General features: G+C 41.9%; 1 long non-coding RNA gene across 1 annotated transcript in view; it reads right to left on the reverse strand.

The window, feature by feature from the left end:
• Window positions 1-25,450, reverse strand: part of LOC126078013 (uncharacterized) — a 68,852-nt gene extending 43,402 nt beyond the window's left edge. Inside the window, exon 1 of the long non-coding RNA XR_007517935.1 lies at window positions 25,295-25,450. This is a non-coding gene — a long non-coding RNA (uncharacterized LOC126078013). The remainder of the gene's footprint in view (window positions 1-25,294) is intronic.
• Between the last annotated feature and the right edge of the window lie 354 nt (window positions 25,451-25,804).

A 25,804-nucleotide genomic window follows, 5' to 3' on the forward strand; every position in this document is an offset into this window, starting at 1 on the left:
GGAGAAGAAAAAAAAAAAGCTATACTACATACCAAAAATTCAACAGCACTCAATGATTCAGCATGCTTCCATTAATGAAAACACATGGTATCAACAAAAAATTCAAAGCAGAAAATAATTGGGTCTTGAAAGGGTTTAACGAAAATCATATCTTGTCATTCCCCTTCATTAAATTCTTAACTAACTTCTATTTTCATTTAGATTAAAATCTAAACACTGAATTTGGGCTCTGCATGATCTTGGCAAATTCACCAAGATCACTCATTTTCCCCCTCATTGACGACTTTGGGCACACTGGCTTTCTGATAGTTCCTAGGATGTGCCAGGCCTATCCTGCTGTAGGATCATTATGCAGGCTCTTCCACCTGCCTGAATTGCTCTTCCTCATCTCTTTGCCTTTCTGGCTTTTTTTTCAACCTTCAAATCTCATACTCATGGCATGGCTATTCCATGAAAACCCAATCCTCATCCTTTCCTACCCCCCAGTTATTCTCTACTACCATCACTCTGTTTCCTTCCTAGAGCTCATCACCATCTGTATTTATTTTGTTTATGTATATAGTTATTTATTATCTGTCTTCCTCATTGCAATATAACTTCCATGAGAGAGAATTCTCATTTGTATTATTCAGCACTGTAGCCTCAGGGCTGATTCCAGTGCCCAGCATCAAGGTCACCCTGTCAATTTTACCTCTAAAATGCATCTTAAATACATTCTCCCTCCCCTGTCTCCACTATCCCTATCCTAGTCCAAGCCCCCATTACCCCTCCCTTGGACTAATTCAATAGCCTCTCAAATGGTCTTCCTGTTTCATCTCTAGCACAACTCTAAATAAACATTTGTTGATGGAATACACAAGCATATCATTGTAGGAATAACAGTAATATCTAAAAGAGATGGAAATCCAGACCCTGTAGGAAAATCACTTGGCTTTTTCCAAGCACTGAAAGAACATCAAACAATTTTCAACAGCTTTCACTACTGGTGTGGTAGAATGAGGCATTTTATTCAAGCTCAGGCACAGCACAGTTGAAGAGCAGCACAGAGAACAGAGAGCATTCTATTTTTCTATCTCTGGGTTGCTATTCTAGTCATATACACAGACTTCCTAGACTCCGAGTGAAGAGGTGTGAGGAAAAAAACAAAACAAAACTCAGTATCTTAACCACGACAACCACAATAATAATAATTTAAAAGACCTACATAATCCCAACCCTGATCTTGACCACCTAAGAATAAACTCATCAGGAGACTTCTCTATAATGTCTGTACCTGGCGTGAGGTTGTACATCTCAGACAGAAAATAGGAGCACTGTTAATTAAAGAGAAAGCTCGACAGTTTTCTAATAATCATTGCACCTTTCAACTATGAATAAGAGGATTGTACTTTCCAATACCATTTCCCCATTGTCAGAACGAGAAACAGCTTCTTAGCTGTGAGGTGAGAGGACAGCTGAAATAGAACAGAGGGAGTGTGCCAGGGTGCCATTTTAATCATGTGGGGCCAATTGTGCAGTCTTAACTCGAATCTCACCAATTTCAAGAAACCCCAGGCACAATCCGTGATATACTTTCACACACAAAGTGAAGCTGTGTGTACATATGGAATGTGGCAGCTGTTTGTGTTGAGCTGTGGGGGCTTAAAACTGGTGCGGCTAGGGCAAGAACCACCTGCTTCTTGCCTCATTTAAAGATACTTGGAAGGAAAAATCATCCTGAGGTGACAGAAATAATTACATAAGTTTGTTAGAACTGACAAAAAAAAATGCATTTGATTGGCACAAAGTAAATAAGGCTGCCCTCTTCTAAGCTGGCACTGGGATATTACTCCAGGTTAAAAATTCGACAGATACTGTAATGAATGTTAGCATCACCTTGACAACACCATCCTCTTCTCTGTTCCTCACCACCTCCCAAGTTAATTCAACATGTTTTTGTGACGTAGCCTCTGGACATCCTGAGGTAGCATTCTAGAAATCACCAGTTATTTCTATTTTTGGATCTCTCCCCATCCTCTTACTTAGATTTGTAGGCTGGCGTTGACCTGAAATCCATCCCAGTAGTGAAACTTCAGAGCTTAACCCACTAAGTCGGTCTGGCTTTGAGCCCCAGAGAAAATGGGATTTCTATAAAATGTTCACTTTAAAGAGAGATTTGCTCCCTTCACAGCTCCTTTTCTGCGTCACACACCATTAACTCACAAAACTCTGGCTATCGTCTGAGGCAGAGACTTGAGCTGGTTATGCAGAAAGGGGCCAGCTCCTGCATTTACTATGTCTCTTAATGAGGCTCCATTGGATTCACATGTGCTGTGGTTCTCTGCCTTGGTATCTAGACCACAAAACATTCCCCTTCATTTGCTCACTTGCCTCCCGTAAGTAGCATAATTTGACACAGTGACAAAATCATGGGGGCTCCACTGTGACTCCCCACCATTTCTCCGTGTTACAAAGGAGAGGTACGTGTTGAATCAGGAGTCCATTGAGAGTCTATGGCGTTGGCCCAAATCTCAAAAAAAATTGCAGAAGCACCACTGATTTGACATTGATGGACCCCTTTCTCATCAGTTTGGGAGTTTATTTTCCTTTGACTACCTCCTCGCATTCATTGTCCACCATCCTCTGTCCTCTTTTGTGCCCCAGCAGGCTGACCCCTTGAGGAGTGCATCACCCAAGCTCCCTTGCCAATTGGTTTCTGCTTAGAGGAAGCCCTGGCAGGAGGTCAGAGACAGAATGAGAGAGGGCTCAGGGTAGTTCTTCATTCATTCCTTCCCAGCTTTGGTGCCCGGTTTCTTGGACTAGCTGTGTCTCTTCACAACCAAAATTACACACCAGCTCTCACTTGCTTCTTGCCCCACTTTCCCCTCCCCTTGCGCCTTCGGTCCTAGGGGTACCTTACCTCTAATCTCTGGGTGCTTCATCCAAAGGCCTAACTGGAGAATAGTAGGGTGAGGAGGTAGGTAGGGAGCATGCTCTGGGTGTTGTGTGCATGCCCTGGGAGCCACTTGTGGTGGGGCGTCAATTAACAGTTCCTATTTATTGGCCATCATAGTTTCCATCACCAGCTGTGAGCCATCATTCAGCAATTTAATATTAATTGCCCTGTGTGCGATTTTCTGTAGTTAGGCTCCTGGCTTCATCATCCTTCGTCTGCCCCTTAATTCTGCCCACATCTATGGAAATAAATGCCCCCATGAAGTCCTCTCGATTTGAACCATCTGCATGATGCAGGTAGGACTACTTCTCCCTGGGGAAAGGCCCAGCCCTGCCTCAGGAACTCTGGTTTTAACACCAAGAGAAGACTGTATTGTGCAACTCTTCCTACAGGTCTGGTTCTGCCCTTGTGCCTTAGCCCTAATAAATATTTTCTCCATTCTTCTGAGATCATGCCATGGCCCCGTTCTGCTAACTAAATATGTCTCTTGTGATCTTAGATCTAATTCCTGGCCTGGACACCCTGTCTGATATCTCAGACCTTCTAGAGCTTGAATCCTACCTTCCTCTTGATAAGTCCTCTTGTCCCAAATCCTGGCACCTGAATCCCAGGCAAGAATCTGCTGACTGCTAAAAACTTACTTCTAAGTCTGCTTACCCAGTTAGATATCAAGATAATACCTTCTTTTTGTCTCCCTTCTGCTGTGTTTTATTACTATTGATTGTAAATCCATAAAGACGTGGATTGCCAGGACAACCACCTATTGTTTTTGCCATATTTTCTTGATAGCATATGCTACTTCACTGGGCTTCCAACCTCAGATCCACCTCCTAAGACCAGGAGTCCCATGAGTGTCATCTTGCTTAAGTTTACCTGCACATCTCTAAAGACAACTGCTTACCAGGACAGCTATCTTTTTTTTTTCTTTTCCCATATTTTCCAGATACCATGTTTTACCTGCTGTTTGATCAGCCAGTGACAGCTCACTGCAATCTAATCAATCAATGACCGGTCACTTCACTGAACTCACATCTGAGCACCAACCAATCAGTGACAGTTCTACATTTTGGAGAGTCAACCAACCAGTAGTGCACTTTCTCCAGTGACAGTTCTGAAACCTAGCCATTCAACAAGTCTTAACACACTTTTAAAGTTGATGTCAATCAACTACTGTCTCTATAACCAACATCATTTAGAGGCAATCCCTCCCAAACCCTACCTAAAATCACCAGACTTCTTTGCCCAGAGAGACTGTATCTAACCATTACAGCCCTTTCTTAAGGAATTAATCCAGCTCTTTGCTTCTGTTATTGAATGTTGGTGCCTTCCTTTGACAATACAAAATAAAACCTTTTAAGAAACTTAAGGACAGAAGGAAACTTCCTTGGCTTGATAAAAGAAATTTACCACACTTAATGGCCAATAATGACAATTCCAATATTTATTCTATGTTTCTTTGTCTTATTATCCCAGTATTATCTTTTACATTGTAGAACAGTAGCAGGTTGCCTGCCATCACCACTGTCTTAGTTATCTGGTGCTGCTACAACAGAATACCACAAGTGCACGACTTTAACAAAGAGAAATGTATTCTCTCACAGTCTAGGAAGCTAGATGTCCAAACTCAGGGTGCCAGCTCCAGGCGAAGGCTTTCTGTCTCTTTCGGCTCTGGGGGAAGGTCCTTGTCATCAATCTTCCCCTGGTCTAGGAGCTTCTCAGAGCAAAGATCTCAGGTCCACAGGACACATTTTCTTTCTGTTTCTTCATTCTTGGTGGTCGGAGGTCCGTCTCCTCTCTGCTCAATTCTCTCTTTTATATCTCAAAAGAGACTGAGTCAAGATACACCTAATCTTGTAGATTGAGTCCTGCTTTATTAACATAGCTGCTTCTGATCCTGCCTTATTAACATCACAGAGTTTAGGATTTACAGCACATAGGCTAATTACATCAGATCACAAAATGGTAGACGACCACACAATACAGGGAATCATGGCCTAGCCAAGTTGACAGACATTTTGGGGGACACAATTCAATCCATAACAACCACTACTGTTCTACAATGTAAAAGGTAATACTGGGGCAATAAGACAAAGAAATATGGACTAAATATTGGAATTGTCATTATTCGCCAAGAAATGATTCAAAAGAATAAACTTACTGCTAGAACCAAAGAGAAAGTTCAGTAAAGTGGTTAGAAACAACCTCAAGAAAACACTAACAACCTTAATAATAATTGTTAACCTTCATTGAATGCTGGACACTATTCTAAGTGCCTTACAGGTTTTCTCTAATTTAATACTCATGGTAACCCTATGAAGTGAGTACCATTATCCTCCTTATTTAAAAGGGGAGCATACAGTTTTTATGTGGTAAAACTAAGGTTTGAACTCAGGTGTTATGGATTAAATGGTGTCCTCTCAAAAGATATGTTGAAGTCCTAACCTCTACTGCCTGTGACCATGACCCTGTTTGGAAATTAGGTTTTTTTTGAAAATGTTACCAGTTAAAATGAGGTTATACAGGAGACAGGTAGGTCTGAGGAGTCACTGGGTTGCTCAGCTGGTTAAGTGCTGAGCTACTGACTGAAAGATTGGCACTTTGAATCTACCCAGCAGCATCACAAAAGAAAGGCCTGGCAACCTAATTCCAAAAATTCAGCTAACGAAGACCTTCGGGAGCACAGTTCTACTCTGACGTGCATGTGGTTGCTATGAGTCAGAATGAACTGGATAGCAACTGGTTTGGTTTTTCTAGTTTAGGGTGGACCCTACTCCAATCTGAGTGTTGTCCTTATAAAAGAACAGACATAGAGAGAGGGAGAAAACGGCCCTGTGAAGATGCGTCTATAGGCCAACCACCACCTGGGGCGATCAGACACTGAGAGAGACAAGAAAAGATGCTCCCCTAGAACCTTCAGAGAGACCATGGCTGGATGACACCTTGAACTTGGACTACTAGCTTCCAGAACTGTGAGACAAATTCCTCTCTTAAAAAATAATCACTTCATGGTATTTTGTTACGGCAGCCTGAGGAAACTAATACAAACTGATATCAGAAATCATGCTCTTGAACACAGGTTCAGTGGTCTGCAAGATTTTTATTCATGGGTATAATAAGTCAAAAGGATTGATCAAGCACCTCCAATATATGTTTTTGAATTATATGCACATTATAAAACAAAAGAAATTTTTACAGGAAGAGATAAAGATGAACTAAATTATATTTTCAAATAAATTTTATTTTATGAGTGGCCAAAAAGTGTCCCTGTTTGCCCTCACTGAATTAGGAAAATTAATGTACTTCTTTTGGTTTTTTTAAGTATAGTTTGACACTTCTTATCAGACTGTCAGTTTGATGTATCACTAAATTCAGTTTATTTTCATACAGAGAGTTACACCTGTGAGAATGATTGGATTGGAGAAGCTTATAAAGGCACACTTTTTATTTTTACATAATATTTGGGTAATAACACATGTAGCACAAGCGGTTTGCAATAGGCTGCTAACATAAAGGTTGGTGGTTTGAACTCACCTAGTGGTTCCGTAGAAGAAAGGTCTGGCAAACTGCTTCTGTAAAGATTAAAGCCCAGAAAACCCTGTGGAACAGTTACACTCTGTAACACATGGACTCACCATGAGTCAGAATTGACTTGATGACATTTTTTCTTTTTTAATTTGGGTGTTTGAAAAATAGTAGTGTATTTATTTATTACTGATGTCATTTAAAAAAAAAAAAAAAAAAACCCTTAGTGGATTCCTGTAGGTTTTTGCATAAAGACATTCTTACATAATCTGGACCTTGACTGCCTTTTCCATCTTCCACTCCTCTGACTCTGCTTTCTATCCGCAGTGACTTTTCTTCTGTCCCTCCAACAGGCAATGCCCCTCTTACCCTGCCCCCTAGTTTCAAGGACTTCATATATGCTCTTTTCTCTACCTGGAAGCTTTTTCTCCCCAACACCCACAATTCCCCCCTGACTCTTCCCTATACCCCAGATATGTCACTTCTCCAGGAAAGCCTTCCTGGGCCCACCAATAGGAAACAGGCCCCTGTTGTATGTCCTCGTGGCTCCCTTCACTTACCACAGATCATAGTTATACATCTGTGTGGGTGATTATTTGATGAATATGTGTCTCCCAGAAGTTCTGTCAGGCAAGAACCATCTGTTTTGCTCAGCACTGTGTCTTCAGACTCTAACATAGTGCTTGGGCATATGGTAGATTTTCAATACATATTTGATAACTATGATGCCAGTCCGGATATGGGAGGGTTAACAAAACATTCCTAAATGAGCTCACCTCCCATGATACCTGAAGCAGCATTTACAGACTCTCCCACTCTCCTGGATTTTGGCAGGCTAGGGTGCCACCTCCAATGCTGGCTCCTTCCTACTCCCTGTCCATGGGATTGAAGTGGCTAGATGACAACTGACTTCGGCAGCCTGGGTCTTAGACCTGTGAAAGGAAGCACTGGTGGAGTGTGCCTTGAAGAAATTTATGAGTGTCTTGAAGAAATATAATTGCTCAATAGCTGCTGTCTTAGTTTGGTTCTCCCTGAAAGTGGAGCCCAAGACAAGGACTTGGGTGAATGTAGTTTATTTGGGAGGTGATTACAAGAAATAGGAGCAAGGGAATAGGGAGTATGAAGCAGGGAAGAAGGAAAAGACGATTTGAAGGTGCATTATGAAGACTGTCTCTGTACATAATGGGGGCTCCATTCGGCTGGACTTCCGGCAAGCATGAAGAATGCCTCCCAGAATTATCCATCAAAGGCGAGGAGACTTGGACATTCACTCACACAAGCTCCCATCCCTCCTTGGTTGAGAGGTACCTCTGGGGCGTTAATCCCCCTGCACTTTCAGGCTGCATAACTTCTCAGACATGAATCTGAGGGCCATCCACAGATGCTCAACATGATAGTAATGGCAGTGGCAGTGAACAAGTGGCTCTGATTTGTAATTGCAACCCAGCCACCAGGAAGAAAACTTCTAGGGTGGCACATTTCACACCATAATAATCAGAAATTCGGAACAGGAAATGCAGACACTAGATGAAAACACTCTGTGATGATGATCATGGCTTTGCTCAAGTTGACAATTTTAAGTTTGAGATGCTGATAACTACGAAGCTGGCTAACCTGTAATTCTTACCCAGATGCATTGATTTCAGTTCTACCAGGAGCCTCTTGACTTCTCTTTCCTCCTGTATCATGGAGAGTGACAAGTCACAAGTGTCCCAGTGAACAAGGTCAAGAGGAACAAAGAGAGGACATTTCCTGCTCAGACTTCATATCCTTCGTGTGCGATTGCATGCTGCTGGATGACGGCTACTGCCAAAAGGAGTGCAAGCGCCGAGCTGAACGTTAAGAATTACACAACTTGTAAGGTGCAGGAACATCCTATATAGCTCACATCTGTAGCTCTTTTCTTCCCTGGCTCCCTTAATCTCCCGCACACCCTACCGCCCCCTTTGCTTTCTGATTGCAAAGGCAACAGAACTGTCAGTTTTAAACATCTACTGATGATGCTTCCAGACCCTTCCTCTTCAATCTGTGGCTATCACCACCCTCATCCCCCACCTCATGCCCTCTTCCCCCTTCAAAAAAACTTTTTAGCCCCCGTGGGACCGTGAATCCTTCAGAAAACAGGTTTGTAACCTCTTTGCGTTTGCAAGCAACTTCCTGAGATCTCCTTCACTCTCTTGTGCTACTTATTTGAGAAGTATTAAAAATCACCAACCCATTCCCACCCCTCTGGTGATTGATTTACCTCAGTCTTTTCTGCAAGCTCAAAGTACTCTTCCTTCAGGCCACAGCATTTGATAAAGAAATGAATCTTGCAGATTATTAATTCCCTGGGCTGAGATTTTGTTTAATAACTATTCTGTCAATGATAGATCTGAAGAGGTAGGGTGTGTGTATGTGTGTGAGAGAGAGACAGAGAGAGAGACAGAGACAGAGAGTGGTGGGAGAGTGGGGGCGGGGGAGCAAGAAGAGGATAAATTGATTGTGGCCTAGAAATTTGGCAGGCTGGCTTTACAAAGCCCCTCTTTTTCCAGAGCTGGAGTGCCTACCAGTGTGACAAATCACTGTTTTCTGCCCCCTCCCCTGCCCCCCGCCCTCACTATCTGATCAGGATCACCCCCGTCAATCACAGCACAGGATTTGGGAAATATTTCCTTCTTGACATTCCAGAGAACAATCCAGTGCTGAGGGAAAAAAAAGCATTATAAAATAAATGGAAAAGCATCAATCAGCCGGGTAATGTATTCTACTTGTTGGAGGCAAAGGACGTTTTTATTTAAATGGGACTGAAGGCAGAGAGGTTTGATTTTTTACTAAGATACCAAAACAGAGCAGGGAAGTATTTGTATCTAAGCTGTTACCTTTCCCCTCTAGATGGTAGTTTTATGAAGTGAGGTACACCAGTTGTCAATGAGGCAGACATCATATGGTGGCCAGTCAGCTACTAGTCCAACTGCAGTGTGATTTGGATAAAAGTGCAAAAGCCATTTCATTGCCAGCACTTACTCTCTCTTTTGCCCTCTTATTTCCTCTCTCTCATCTTCCTGGATTGGAAAGAAATGATCAAATCACAAAAGAGGAAATCTCTCTCCCTTTTGGAATGTACCCTACCCCTACCAGCCTCAGCCAGGGTTTTTAGAGAGTGATAGGAAAGTTTTCATATCAGAGACGAAGCCTGCCTGGTTTTAAAACCCTTGCAGGGGGTGGGGGTGGGGGGTGTAGTTGAGGGTTAAAACGGATAAAGTCTACAGAAGGGGACAGGTCCTACCATGACCTAGACCTGTTCAACAAGCTTCTGAAACATTTATCAGCCTGCACCTCCCCTTCCCCCTCCCTCTCTCCAAGTGTCTACCCTCCTACCCTCCTCCTGTCCCCAAAGATAAAGACACAGACATGTTTGTATGACTCATAGGTCCATGAACTTAATCCAGAGGGTAAATAACTCACCAAATGAATGAGATATGTCATTTCCAGGCTATAAAAATAATTCACTGCCTCACCTTTTCCTAATGGGGCCTCATGGCCGGGTCTTCATGCAGCTGCAGTCCAGGCCTCTGCATCCCATCATTCACTGGGCTGGGCTGGGCGGAAGTTTCAGCTCTGCTCCTGCCATTTGGCTGAGGAGGAACGGTTTGAGCTGCTGGGAATGACATTTGCCTTCTACTGGATTTTGAAAAAATATAGAAATATTTCCTTCCTTTTGCAATACCCTAAAATGACCTAGCTGGGACATTTTTTTTTTTTTTTTTTTCTCCTCATGAATTGATAGCAAAATGCAGATCTACTACAGTTTCTGTAATTTTTATTTATTTTACTTATTTCTTAAAGGACTGAAATTCCATGACAGGAAATTTATTATATATTAACCAGAAATGGTTCTAGGTAAAGTAATAAAGAAAGCAAAATTGATTGTCAGCTGCTTTTTCCCTGTCTTTTTCACCTTCCATTCTGCCACCTCCTTACATCCAGGCCCAGGATCACCACTGCACACGTACACACACACACATACACTCACAAACACCTGGTTCACCCCCAGTCCAGTTCACTGGATACTGCTCCCATAAAATGGTCCCGTTTTTACACATCACTGAGGTCTGCCCTCCTTTATTTGCTCCTTTTTCACTCATCAAAAGTCATCTTCAGCTCCTCTCTTAGATCTGCTTTCTAACCCCAGATCAGGGAATATTCTGTCTTCAAGTATCTGAAATCCATCCAGGCTCCAACTCCAATGCCCTAGTATTGTTAAGCTCCCCCCTCAACAACTTCCTCCATTCTTGACTCATCGGTTTTTCAGATTAAAAAGAGAAAATTATTGTTATTTTTACATCTATTTATTTTTTCCAACCAGACTCTAAGCTCCACCAAAGATAAAACTTATGTCTACAGTCACACTGGGCATACACCCATCCACATCCACACACACATATACATACTCCATCCAAAAATGTTTCATTGCACAGAGCCAGTGTGCAGTAAATGTTTGCTACTGAATTTTGGGAATTTCACATCCTGTGAAAGCCCTTGGAAAAAGATATCTGGAGTCAGATAAGACTTTGAAATCACACCAACAAAAGGGAGGGGGCGTTAACATTCGGCAACCCCCCTACCCATTCTGGTGCTTGGTATTCTTGCATGTTAAATGGCGATAATAAGGCCCAACGCTGGGCCGGTGTGGGAATGAAATAGGATGGAGTGTGTAAGGAGGCTGGGAGAGTGGCTGGCACATGGTCAGCACTCAACAAAACACGGTTAATAGAAGGAACATCATTTTGGCTTCTTTCTCCTTAGGAATCAGCCTTGCTACCAACTCAGAGGTTATGTTCAATGTTCACCAGGCTATTGAAGTTCAGTGATTACCAGCATGTGTTTTCTTTGGGCTCACTTCCTCGTTCCATGGCTCCTCCAAACCGTCCCCACACTTCACATTTTCAGCATGGCTCTCAGATCATGTTCTCCCTTCTCCCCACTCCTCCTTTTCTTCTTTCCTAATGTCGCTTTTGGAAGCAGCCACACCAGCACAGTCCCAAGACACAGAGGAAAAATCAAATATTTGAAAACCCTTCATTCATGACATGAGTCCAAAGGGTACCAAACAAGCTGTCAGGGGGCCACCCCTCCATTAAATGCAGTTGCCATAAAAGCACCTATGCCTGGTAACCATCTCCCTAGCAACAGAGTTCCTGATGGCCAATGAACACTCCTTTCAAAGCTCTAGCAGAGTTTTTGTTTTCAAAGCATGTCTGCTTCTTCTAGTTTGATTAATCAACAGTACCTCTCTTAGTGTGTGTTTAAGTGAAATAATACAGTACTGCTCAGTTACAGTTGAATGACAGAGGGGTTTCATGAATCTCAAGAAGAAAAGGCAAAAAAAAAAAAACTACAATGGATTTTGTTGAAAAGGAAAAACTTAAAAACCTCTCTTTGCCTCACTGCCTGGGTTCTCGTAAGCAACCTTGTTTAGAAAAATGGTTCAGTGAATCATGAAACATTCCCCCCTATCTCACGAAGAAATTGGGGGTAGTCCAATCCTTTCAGTTTTTTTTTTTTTTTTTCTTTTTAGAATTCATGAAAGCCCACAGCTATATCCATGCTTGGCTCACACAAGAAATAGCATAGTGCTACATGATCATTCCACAGTGACCCATAAAAGTCTGTTGTTTGAGACTGTGGACTCTGACAACAATTTTGGACTGTACCTTTTGTTCTCTGGTAAAAAAAAAAAAATAAACCTGTAGTCAAGTCGATTCCGACTTATTGCAACCCTGTAGGACAGAGTAAAACTGCCCCATAGAGTTTCCAAGAAGCACCTGGTAGATTCAAACTGCTGACCTTATGCTTAGCAGCTGTAGCACTTAACCACTAAGCCACCAGGATTTCCCTGCTTTCTGGTACGGAAGGTTAAAATGTGTTTTGGAAGATTCTTTCCTCAGGTTAAGAATTTCTTTTTTTTTTTTTTGCTCTCTTCTTGGCAATCCTTTTCTCAGACTTAGAAAGTGCTTATGACTAGGTTACCAGGAATTTGTGTCTCCTCTCTCCTCTCATGTTGGGACCATCATCCGCACTCGATTAAGATATTTAAAGCAAGCAGAGACACTCCATTAAATGTATCATCCGTTAGTTTCTGGCTGACTTTCTCCTCTGAACCTCTAAACACTTTGGAAAGGGTAAAATAAGAAGGTGGAACTCAGTTCTGTCACGTATTCAGTTTTAAATACTTAAATGATAATTCTTGACTTTTAAGTCAAAATGGTCATTTATTTTCTGGCAAGGAAGAATACAAAAGAAGCCAACTGCTTGATTTTTTATGTTATTAACTTACTGCAAATCCATTTGCTTTTGTTTTGTACATGTTCATTTTAAAGGTAATTCATAGAATGGATTAACAAATCCACATTTTCTTCTGGGCTTAAGAAAGGATATTTAATTGGGGTAGGGGTCGGGGCTATATTAACAAGCAGGTCTTGAAAGTCACCACCAGGTGGCAGAACAACACAATATGAAAAAGGAATTACATTCGGGGCAGGGGGTGGGGGCAACTCCCAGCCTCTCTCTGTTAATGGCTTGATTTTCCACTTACAAGCAAGAAAATGCCATGGAAACTTTTGTTTTCCTCTTTGAGTGAAGGGGGAAAGGAAAGGGGGACACACAAAGCCTCCTTCTACTGTGTGTTGTGTGTTGCCCCATAACCACATCTGGACATTATAAATCATGCATTATTGGAACCCAGCACTTTTTGATCTTAGTGACAGCCCCATTCTAAGCAGAAGGGAACCAGCATGTTCTGTTTAGCTTAAAAACAACTAAAAATCACAAGTAAAGGGAGAAAAGAAAACCATTTTTAACGGAGGGGTAAACATCAGTGGGGTTTATTTGGACGGCCAATTCTGGGCAAGTAACTTTAGAACCCAGCAGGTTCCTGGTCCCAGCTGCCGGTTAATACTTACACTGTAACTTGTTCTGTTTCCACTGCAGAGACATAAACTGCATCAGAGTTTTACAGGAAAACTCCCTCTCTGCTCTCAGCTTCTTCCCCTGACACCTTTGCCTCAAAGTAATTGCCTTTTATTATTATTACGTTTTAATATGCTCAATTGCTTAATATTCCATGGAACCCACTTAGAAAAGGTGCAGTATTGCTGCAACCTTCTTCATTCTGAAGAATGAAATCCCTTCTGGGTGTGTGAGCTGCTGTGTTCTAGCTCAGTTGAGTCTGATGCCTCACTCTGTCCACCTCTCACATTCCCAAGCTCATGGATCTCCATGCAAAGTACTTTTAGACCAATTGCACTAGGACCTGTCTAATCTCATTAGATTTCTCATTTTCTGCATAATATTGCCATGGTGCTGTGCACCAGTGCCCCAGATTAGTGGCTTGTCAGAATGGTGCCCCACTAATGAGCTAATCCAAATAACGCTCAAATCCCAAATCAGATTTAAGATGATCCAGTCTGGGTGGAATTAGGAAGCGAGGAACACTGGCCAAAGGAACAAGCTTGCGTTTTTCTTTGTTTTGCCTTAAAATAAAATAGGAAGAGTGCTGTCAAACTGCAGATTTTTTTCCCCCTTTGCACAACATTAAACCTCCATTACACAAATGGGAATAATAAACAGAAAAGAGTACATCTGTATGGATTGGTATAAATTTACCTTGGAGAATAGAAAACACACACACACGCACGCACAAATATGCAGGCTTAACATATTGAGCAGATCTATGTCCTTCACAGCTTCTAGTTTGCCTGACTTTTCCTGCGAGTTTGGCCTTAAGACCTTGCAGATTTTAAATCTGATACATTTCAGTGGTGACCTTAGGATGTAGGGTTAGGTCAAAAAAAAATGTTTTAAAGCTTATTTGTTTCCTTATTTTCCCTCAGGGTAAAACTGGACTCCTGGAATCCCAAAATGTATAATAGCAAAGCTAAGGTCAGGACCTTAAAAAAAGAAACTAGGAATACAAAATGCAATCAGAATCATTTTGGTTTCAGGTGTTCTTGAAAATGAGGCTTTGGCCTAAAAATGGATTCTTAAAATTGTGTCTTATTTCTCCACTTTTCCAATCTTTTTGAAAATGAAAGAGATCACTTCTGTTGAAAAAAAGCTAGGGTTTTTATGATGAACAACAATTAGGCCAACACACAGCAACAGGAGAATAAGCCGTCTTCCCTTCTCCATGGTGCATCAACTCATGTGTCATCCAGACTACAGCTTCATGAATGAAGCAGAAAGAACATGGCTGACTTTATGAGTTAAGTTCCGCAAAGCAGATCAGTTTGCAGTTGTGTTTAGACACGCAGATCACGCTGATTTAATATGGAAATTGTAGCCTCTGAATACAAATATGGACTACTCTGTCACTTTGACTTTGATATTGGTCCTCAGTGCTTCATAATCGGTGTCTACTAGCCCATTCCTTCAATGCCTTCGATGTTTTTTAATGAAGCACCAATGAAATGCCTCAGGTTTAATCATTTCTCCTCACATTTTGCACTTCCATTTTGTTATTATGCATTTAATTTTACAATCGCTAGACTTTTCAGATTACAAACTACCAAAAAATATTCTGTTTTCCAGTTTTATGCTTATGGAATATTACTCTTTTGCAATTTACATGAGCTTTCATTCACTGATTTCAAACTTGACCATGTCATACCGGAGCCAATTGATATCTTGTCAATTCTGACTGAAGATGAGCCCGTGCATGCAGAGTAGAACTGCACTCTATAGGGTTTTTAATGCTGTCAACTTTCAGAAGCAGGTCACCAGGCCTTTCTTCTGAGGCATCTCTGGGTGACTTTAAACTTTCAACTTTTCAGTTAGTTGTTGAGCACTTAACTGTTTGTGCCACCCAGGGACTGTGTCACATATAGTTACAAATACCAAAAGACTACCTGGTTATGCAAGAGATGGCACCTGCCACTCCCATTCTTTCACAGCTCTTTCCTTTCTTTATTACCATATTCTGAAACGTACAGAATTGTACTTGTTGCTGTGCGTTAGGTAGGTGAATAGCCACTCCCTGGACTCTCATCAGTTGGGTGATCATTAAAGGAGACTGATTATTTTACTACTTGATAACAGATGGAAAGAGCACCAAGAAAAATGAAAAAGATATGTTTCCACGAAGACCTGGCCTAAATGTTTATGGCAGCTTTTTTCATAATAACTCCAAACTGGAAACAACCCAAATGTCCATCAACTGGTGAATGGGTGAACAAATTGTGGTATAGTCATAGAATGGAATACTACTCAGGAGTCAAAAGGAATGACGCCCAGGAACATACAAAAACGTAGAAGAATTTCAAAAGGATTATACTAACAGAAAAAGGCCAGACTGTAAAAGCTATACACTGTGTGTTTTCATTTATATGAAATTCTAGAAAAAGCAACCCCACAATGATTGAAATCAAATCAGAGGTTTTCTGGGGCCATGGAGGGGAAGTGGAGAAGGGGGTCGACTGCAAAGGAGCAGGAAGGTGAGAACATCCTATAACTTAATTGTAGTGGTAATTACACAAAGGTATACGTTTGTTAAAACTCATCAAATTATACATTTAAAATATATGAATTTTATTGCATATAAATTACACCTCAACCACAAAAAAAATTTTTTAATTCCTTTTGGAGGGATACGTTTTCATATTTTGTATTAAAACTGCCATAAAAGGTAAATAGAATAGCCAGAATAAGCTGTTTTGTCCCTATTTCCCCATGTCACATAAGCTTTTTTGTTGTAGTTGAATTTGAAGAAAACCAGAATGATGTACTGTAATTCTAAATTCAAATTGGTATAGATAATACCACCATATTTTGTCACTCCCCCACAGCCTTCCTAACTTTCCCTACCCGATGCATAAGGCCTGTGAACCTGCTCATATTATTAGATGTTGGCTACTCAACCATCTAAGCTTCTTTGGTGAACAGCACCAGTGGTGCCCACCTCACACCCTCCTAACCAGATCCTAATAACGAGAGTAACCGCAGTCCACCTCCTGGACTTCTCCCAGGATAAGGGCGCAAATTGATGACCATTTTTCTTTGTGAATGATGACACAGGCGCATTGCCTCACCCCTGGAAGAAAGCCGCCCCTGCCAATCCTTTAAAACAGCCAGGAGAGAAATGAGAGGCCTGCTGTAGTCTCGCTGCTTCCCTGCTGACTCTAATTACCCAGTCGGGAATTTTACAATCCCTCCTTCCCACCCGCCCCCAAATTCTAACAACTACTATGCAGTCTGCAGACTTTGGCTGGCTCTTTCTTTTGTGTGCCCACTGCTGCCGAGTGGATTGGGCTCCTAATGAGTTTTGACACTAATGGAACTGTGAGACAGTGTGATTACAATTCTCCCCCAATGCAGCACGGACCTGGCAGGAAATGACCCTAGACTCCACACCCTTCCACCCCTCGAAGAAGAATTCGTTGAAACCATCTTCATCGGCCAGCTGGAGCCCTCCCCCTACCCCTCCCTCAGCTCAGTTTCCTCTTCCCTGGATCATCCCTCAGGTGGCTGAAAATAAGGTTTTATGACCTGATACATGGTGGGCTGGTTGACAACGCTGGAGACCTTCTTTAATTCAGGGGAGCTGTGGAGCATGGAGGTGAGATGGGAAACAGGAACTGGGGCCCATAAAAACAAAGGCATTCCCAACTTGCCTTTAAAAAGCGTTCCAAGGAGGAAGGGAACTAGAAAAGGTATGGTTGTTTCCTATTAGATGCTTAACAACGTGTGTAAGTGGAGCTGATTTAAGAAAAAAACAACATCTGCTTCTGTAATTTCCACGGTGCGCGTGGTACAGGTGTAAGAGATGGGAGCTAACTATTGAACTGTGAGCTGATTAGAGTAAGAAACAGCTGTTGTCCTTTAATGAGAAGACGGCAGCCACAAGATGCTGCTCCACTAAGAAGCCTGTTGCAGGGGTTCTTTTAGATTGCTTCCCCGTTACAAAATATTCCCTGCCACACACTTGGTCACTGGCCCGTTCTCACATCAACTCCAGCAGGTGATAAGTAATTTTCGCCTCACTGTGTCTAGAGAGAGAAAAGCGTCCCCATTTTATTAACCTCTATGCTCCTTTTATTTTTATTCCCCAGAAGTGTATAATTCCTGACCCCTCCCTGGCTATGTATTCCCAGGAGGGCCACCCGTCCTCTATCCCCCTTTTATTTCATTTGGCCCCGTCCCATTTTTTCTATGTTTCCAGAACAATCAAACATTCCCAAAGCTGTCAACTACTTATCACATGATCTAGACACATACATAGACCACATTTTCTGTTTCTTAGTGTGACAATTTTCTCCCCAAAGTCCCTCAAATTCAACCACACAGCTGGTCAGTTTCATGTCATGTAGGGCTTACAAAGCCTGTTGGTGAGTAGAAATGCAACTGCCTGATGAGACTTCATTCCAAACAAGCTCTGAAGGGTTTGTCTAAAACGTTATTTTAAAAAATGTTAATAAAATCTGATTTTTATATTGATACAGGTGTTCATAACTCATTAAGCCTCAAAGCCTTGTAAGGGGGTGGGAGGAGTCAAATCTAAATAAGTTGAAGAAGCAGGTCCTCTGCTCCATGACTCAAAGCATAGAAATGCCTTTCTGACCAAACGAAGAGTAGGCAATTTAAAGTGACCATAGTTTCCACCGTGCATAAAGTGTTATTTACTGTGCAATTGAATTAAAAACAAGGGCTTGCTATAGCAACCACCCTAACAAGAGGCACTATTCACAGGCCGCCTTGGAAGCCCAGGGTCCAGGGGCCATTAAGCACCTTCTTGAAAGCACTTGTCAGTAAACCAGTGGCATATGTGTCTTTTATGGAGCCTGTAAGGAGGGGCTTGTACAATAAAAGGTTTCTCCTCAGACTGGGTTGCTTTTGGAAGGGGGAGGGAAGCACCAGCAGCTATGTTTTTCTGTAGTTTAGGATTAGTAGAAATTTAATGGAAAATAAAACAGAGCCACTGTAGTGACTACTGAGAGGAAGAACAAAGCGTTCTTCATTGAGCTGGGCCCACCCCATGGCAGCCGGGAGCCTGCTGTTGGCCTTATCTGCTTGCTCCCATGCCACCTCCAGGGCCCAGATGCTTCGTGATCCCCTGCTCCATGGCACTGTTTGTTACCTCAATGTTGCTGGAAGAACTGGGGAGGTTTCTGCAACATGGACTGACAGAACTTATATTTCGGTGTATCTGTCCACATAAAGTCGATGCCTTATTTCTTCTTTCCTCAGTAACTTTTTCTTGTGCTTTCCCCCTGTACTTTCCAGACACTTCTTTGCCCCACATAAAAAAAAAAAAAAAAAAAAACTCATTGCCATTGAGTTGATTCCAACACATGGTGACCCCGTGTATGACAGAGTAGCACTGCTCTACATAACCCGAAAAAAACCAAACTCTTGCTGTCGAGTCAATTCCGACTCATAGTGACCCTATAGGACAGAGTAGAACTGTCCCATAGAGTTTCCAAGGAGCACGTGGCAGATTTGAACTGCCAACATTTAGGTTAGCAGCCATAGCACTTAATCACTACGCCACCAGGGTTTCCCTGCTCTACATCGTATCTCTAAAATCTTAATTTCACCGTCTTTTTTTTTTTTTTAACCTTGAGAACATTAAGCTAGGTTTCCGTCTCTTTCTCAAAATGAATTTTCAAGAAGACACATATTAATTACAATATACGGTAGGCTAAGGTGAAGTAGGAATGAAGGGCCAAGAGGATTTTATCCTTCCAAAGGCAGTGACCCAAGGTCGCTAGCTAATCTGAGTCACCCTCTTAAAGCTCCCCAGGCATTAAAAAAAAAGGCATTAGAGATGGGCAATTTTTTCTGCTGTTTTTTATCCTTTTCTATCCCCATATAACAGCTTCTGGTGTGTTCTGGCATGATACTCCTCCAGCACTGAGCCTCTGAGTGTAGGTGACATCTGTCTAAGTGTGTCTTTCTCCTGCTTCCTTCTTTATAATGACAAAGGTTACCTCTCAGTAATATCACTGCCTCCTGACTGAGACTGGAAGTACAAGCATCTTCCATCTTGTGATGTCGAGGGAGCTCAAGAGGCAAGATGCCCTTGTGTCAATTACCTTAGCTCCCTTGGTTCACAATAGCTACCTCATAAGTATTGCTTTATATATTATTCTCAATAGCTTAAGTTCCTGCATTCTAGTGTTTTTATTCCCTACTACTTTCACACTGTTCAAAGACTATGTCAGAGCCCAGAATGGTGTTTTGCACATATCAAGTAGTAAATAAAGGTTTGATATGATATGAATGAATCAGTGAATGGAAGGGTTGCTCTACACTGGAAAATGGAAGCTTAGTTTAACCTAGTTGCAGGTGAAAGAAAGCGGCTTAAAATATAACTTCCTAAAGGGCCAAACTCCTTCGAGGAGCTTGTATATAAAGGAGACGTTGATTTGACTTTAAAATATTTCAGTAGGGAGAAATAAACACAAATAATACAGTAAAACATTCCCAGTGTTGGCAATCGTGCTTCCACAGGGGAAGACAGATGTCATATACAGGTCCACAATCCCTTATCCATAATTCCCAAATCCAAAAAGCTCTGACAAAAATTTTTCATAACTCATTCAGCAGCAAAACCTTACAGGAGCTGATATGAGACTGTTTAGAGCCCTTGTTTGTATTTACCCTGCCAAAAGTGGCTATTCACATATTCCTCTGAAGAAATATAAAGGTATTTGATTATAGGGAGCTCCAGATACCCCTGGGAATGTTAGGTAATAAATGGCATATTCATCTTACTCCCTTTCTAAAATCTAAAAAAAAAAAAAAAATTCTGAATTTCAACACATATTGCTTTGGAGTGTTCAGAAAAAGGACCAGGGATCTTTGCTAACAAAATGCCGCTTTAGTAGTCTCAGGTTTATTCAGTATCTTACACAGATTGCCAATAAGACATTCAGAGATCTTAAATATTGTATATAAAAGAACCCCGAGCTTAGGGTTTTGCATTATTATATTTTAAGACATGGATTCTCTCATACACCTAACATATCATGGCCACTAGACAGCTTATGGTGCAGCAAGGGCCCCAAAGAGATGGTGCTATCACTCTTGTTCTCAAGGAACTTGCAGTCCTCTGAATAATTTTATAAGAAGTGGCACAAAAATTACTTACTGGAGACTTTAAAACATGCTTTAGTTTTAGATCCGTTTGAAGCTTTCTTTGCTTCTTTTAATTTTTCTCTATTATTACTTGCAAAAACCACAAAGCTATTTCCTAATTACAACCGCATTAACTGACTCAGACTTTTAAGGCATAGGGCCTTTTTTCTCATGTTAAGGACCCAGCCCGGTGCCACTTCGATTACACCAGTGTCTTCAGCGGACAAGCAGCACCATTGATTGTTCAGTATGCCAATCAGGGGTGTCAGATTCTGGTGAGGGCTTGGATCAAAGAAACTTTGAAGTCACAACTCAAGCCCAAATACCAGCCCAGGCAGGATAAGTTTCTGCCTCTAAAAAGCCCCAGTTACTCCTGAACGTTAAGTGAGTTTGAAAAATTCAACCACCAGCACCAAACCCCAAGTCAGTGTTTCCACTGCGGGTGAGAAACAAATGGGCAGGGCCTGCTAGGTGGAAGCTCTGGGAGGCCAGCTCACTCCACATATCTCAGACAAGAACCTCTGCTTCATTTGTTCAGGGCTTATGGCTCTGTTAAAGAAAATGCTTCAGATTGCACTATATCAATCAAAACTGATGTTAAGCAAATGATGTGTTCTGGTAGGCTAACACCAATAACCACATCCACGAGGAAGAAAGGTGGCATCCTGGTGCTTTTAAATGTGCAGAGCATTTGGACGAAGGTGCCTTCTGTGCCTATTTTAAGTTAATTACAGAAGAGTTTAACCATGTATTTAGATATTTTGCCCCACTGGGATTCGATGATCTTTTAGGGAAATGTTCTTGCCAGTGTGTTTTCTATGTACTTTCCTTGTAGCAAAAAAAAAAAAAACAAAAAACCTTGCAGCGGGAACTCTGGTGGCGTAGTGGTTAAGTGCTACGGCTGTTAACCAAGAGGTCAGCAGTTCAAGTCTGCCAGGCGCTCCTTGGAAACTCTACGGGGCCGTTCTACTCTGTCCTACAGGGTCGCTATGAGTCGGAATCGGCTTGATGGCAGTGGGTTTGGTTTTGGTTTTCCTTGTAGCAGTTAAGTACCAAGACCGGCAGAACTGGCTAAGCAGGATGGAAAGAACCAAAGGCTCATTGAAACACAGCTTAGGGGACACATTTTGGTCTCCACACATGTCCCATGGAGTCTTTGTTAATGGGGATTTTGTTCCAGTCATGGGACCCTCCCAGGCTGCTGGCACTCATATTTCCAGGTGGACAAATTCCGTTTCAAGAAAAACAGCACCTCCTCCCTTCCTACAGATCTATCACTACTTGGGGCTGGGGCTGGGGGTGGTGCCAGGAGGCCGGGGGTGGCGGTGCTTGGCAGGTGCTGCTCACATCCCTGGGTGGGCAGGCGGCTCACTGAGTCAGCCCTACAGAATGTGAATGTTGTACACTCATTAGGGTGATGACTTCCATGGGAAATGACCTGAAGAATTTCAGTAATGAAATTCCAGGCAGGAGTCTTGAAAGGCCCGCAAGTACCAATTCATTCTAGAGTCTGGGCGCAGAGCAAACTCTGTCAAGCATGAAGTTGAGCACTTTCAGAACATGCTTTGACATGGCTTTAAACAAAGAAGAGCAAGTCTCTGCATCTGACTTTTATGCATTCACACCAGATCTCAAAAAGGAGGACAGCCGAATGCTGTCAGAAGTACTGGAGTTCTGACCAGCCAGAGGTCACTCCAGTGACTTTGCAGGTGGTGGTCGGTGAAGATTCCTAATTCAAGAAGCTTTGGAGGGAAAAAGGGGTGAAGATCAGTACTGAGGTCCTTTTGTTTCTGATTTGTTTTCTAGGAAGGTAGAACCCAGAAATCTGCTATAAAACGAATTTGGTGACCCAAATCAACCACAGTAGAATAGCAATTTTTCCCTCTGGTTTCTCATATTCTATTTTCTTAATTGGGTAGGCGGGAGAGCAAATTTCCACACGGAGCAAGTAGGTGGGTACAAGCTGTATAAATCTCATACTTGCAATCCTTGGCATAGATACACACTGCCATTATGCCTTCTAAATGTCAGCTGAGGTAGAAATTGGCTCCGGATCTGACTGGTGCCAGACACCTGCTCCCTCAGCTCTGAGATGTGACTCTGCTGGTCGGTCGCCCATACACAACCCTCTCTCAACACAAGTGGATCTTCTGAAGCCAGGAGCGGCTTAGAGTTCTGCATGTAGTTCCAACTCTGCTCCGCTCGCCCATATTCCTCTCACAGAATCTGTTCTTCAGAATAGGAGGCTGAGTTGGGAAAGCCTCTGCCTTCATTTAGTACCTATGTTCTCAAAATCTCTGAGATTCTCTTCTTGCTGCCCTGTCGCTTCTGCCGAAAACAATGACCTCTCCTAGAGCCCAATGCCACAGTTAAGCAGCAGCAACTTTGAAGATCACCTTCCCTATAGGAAAATGTTTTTAACTGAGAAGATAGGCTATGCTGGTAGAGCTGCCTCAGGAAGGAGAAGCAGTAGGACGGATTTAATCTACAGTGCTCATGTTCTGTGTTATCTTCATTTTTTTTTTTAATTTACAAGTCATTTTTATAAATGGTTTTGTTCACTTTTCCTAAATGTAGTTTAGGTGCAACTATCTCTAAAGTTGAATGGATCTAGCAACTTAAATATTATTGAGAGTAGTCTGACACCAGAGATTTCCTGGTGGAGTATGGATTCTTTGTGACCATTTAAGCCCCCCAAATCCACCACCTTAGGACCTAAGGCAATAAATAGGTATATTAATTGAGCATTTACAATGTTCCCGACACTAGGAGTTTAAGCTTTTCTTCCTCATGCTTACAACAGCCCTATTAGGTAGGTAATGTTATCCCTATTTTACAAATGATGAGACTAAGAAATAAAGGCACAGAGAGATTAACTAACTTGCTAAAGGTCACACAGCTGTATAGTTACCATAGCAACATCATATACTCCTCACTTATAGACATCATTAGGTTCCAAACACCAGGTCATTGTGCAAAATTGGCTTTATGTGAAAGTGGAGGATGACTACATCATTACATAACTGCCAAATCATTGAGAATTGTGGCCCAGCCCAGCTGACACATGACCTTGACTATCACAGCCAGCATTACTCTTGCCTCGCACCTCAGCTTTCATTACTGCCAGATGTATATCATTAATGCACAAAATAGATAGTAGATTTTTTAAATTATTGTCATAAATGCCAAATGTTAGATAACAAGATAGTTGATAAGTGAAGAGAAGGTGTATAGTATTTACTTTGGGCTTAGCACTGTTCTAAATGCTCTATATATGTTGACTCATTCAGACTCACAATAATTTTGGAGGTAGGTACTAGTATTATTTCCATTTTATAGCTGAGAAAATTGAGGCACAGAGAGGTTAAGTGACCTACTTAAGGTAACACAGCTAGTAAAGGAAAGGGCTGGGATTTGAACCTAGACAGTCTGGTTCCAGATTCCATGCTCTTAGTCAGTACACTAAATCACCTGTCGTATATTATTTAAGTCTTTATTTTCCTTAATAAATGCTTAATAGAGTTGTTGTGAGTATTAATGATACAATCTTTGTGAGGAATTTAGCACAGTGCCTGACCACAATAAATATTAGTTTCTATTACTATTAGTTGTAATAATATTCAGGCTGCATGTCTCTTTTTTTCCCAGTAGGAAACAGAATGAAGACACATTTTTATCTTCCTTAAAGCAGTTGTGTAAGAGTGCCCCGCTAAACATATTTAATAATACCTTTTTTTTTTTTAATGTTGAGGATATTGATAAACTATATTATTTGTCATTCTTCATATGGTTGTGAAGCACTGCAACCATTTCTTTCCTTTGGAATGTTCATTGCAAGGCTTAGAGTCAAAAAGCCAAGTGAAAAAAAATAAGGAAGCACTATATTTATTTTACGTAGGAAAAAATGTAATAGCCTCTTCATCTCTAAAACACAGGTTATAATCTCACTTTAGTTCTCAGAGAGGGTGTGAGGCTCAAATAAGAAAGCAAATATGAAGACCCTTTGAAAAACATACGGCCTACTCACAGCGGTATCGTGTGTATAAGAGGACCTGATTTGTACAAATCTCAGGCACTGTGGACATGGCAAGCCATGCTGGAAGCCTCAGAAACAAAATGAGAGGCTGCTGAGAAAGGAAGACCGTTGGGGAAAGGAAGAGAGAAGTTACACTTTTTGGAGACCAAAAGGGAAAATCCGTGCGGTAACAATAGTAGGAAGAGAGGCTACTGCGTAGGTGCAGGTACCAAAAGCACAGAATCCGTTCCTGTCAGGCTCTTCCTTCTCCACAGCTGCAGATGGTCCTGCCCTTAGATGACCCTGCCTAGCAGGTCAGCCTTCCCGCTTGGAGGGGGAGCATAATGCCACAGAGGTGGTTGCCATGGCAAGCGAGAGACAAATCTCTGGGGAGGGGGGAACAGAAGGCAACACATTCCAACCGACATCATCTGGGCCCTGGAGCCACCTCCAAGCAAACTGTGGAATGTGTGACTTCAAGGAAAGGATTTATGTGTTCAAAGGCCCAGTCAAGCCCATTTCCAAGAGAAGTATATAAAAGAGCCTAGAAAACTTGGAGGAGCGGCTAAAAGAGAATCCACTATGTATGGTTCCAGCAGTGTGCTGTTTTCCTTCAGCATCTCCCTAGGTGACTGTCAACAATTATAGGCAGGGAGACAACGACATTTGAAGCTTAAGGGCAGTACAGAAAGGTGAGAGATAAATACCTGTGTGACTCCATCACTGGCCAGTCAATTAGGAGGGAAGAAGGATCTGCAGAATGGGGTAATTCAGAATCTTTTCAGTAGCAACGCTAACCAAAATATCATCCCAAGGAAAGCTCCCTCTGGTTTGTGCTCAGAGCCAAGCTTGAGACATGCATGTGATCGGCCAAACCTCTGGGTCTTAGAGTACTTGTAAATAGACTCATTTTTTAAAACGGAAAATCATTATTTGGCGTCCTCAGAACTGGCCAGATTAGCAAATGAGAAGAATGCTTTCTAATGATAAATGGTGCTAATTTTTTTTGTGGGGGGGGGGTCAAATGAGATGTTATTGTGTATTTTACAACCAAGTCTGACAACAGGAGTTACTGAAGAAGTTCCAATCATATTTTTGGGGAGTGTTTCTGCCAGGACTCCAAACAGTTCAGCAATAACAGTTGCCTCAAATTTCCTTTTAATAAACAAAGCTATCTTGGCACGTTACACCGTGTTCCTTGTGGATTTTTGGAAATC

Source organism: Elephas maximus, chromosome 6 (assembly GCF_024166365.1).
Source record: "Elephas maximus indicus isolate mEleMax1 chromosome 6, mEleMax1 primary haplotype, whole genome shotgun sequence".
NCBI classification, from domain to species: Eukaryota; Metazoa; Chordata; class Mammalia; order Proboscidea; family Elephantidae; genus Elephas; species Elephas maximus.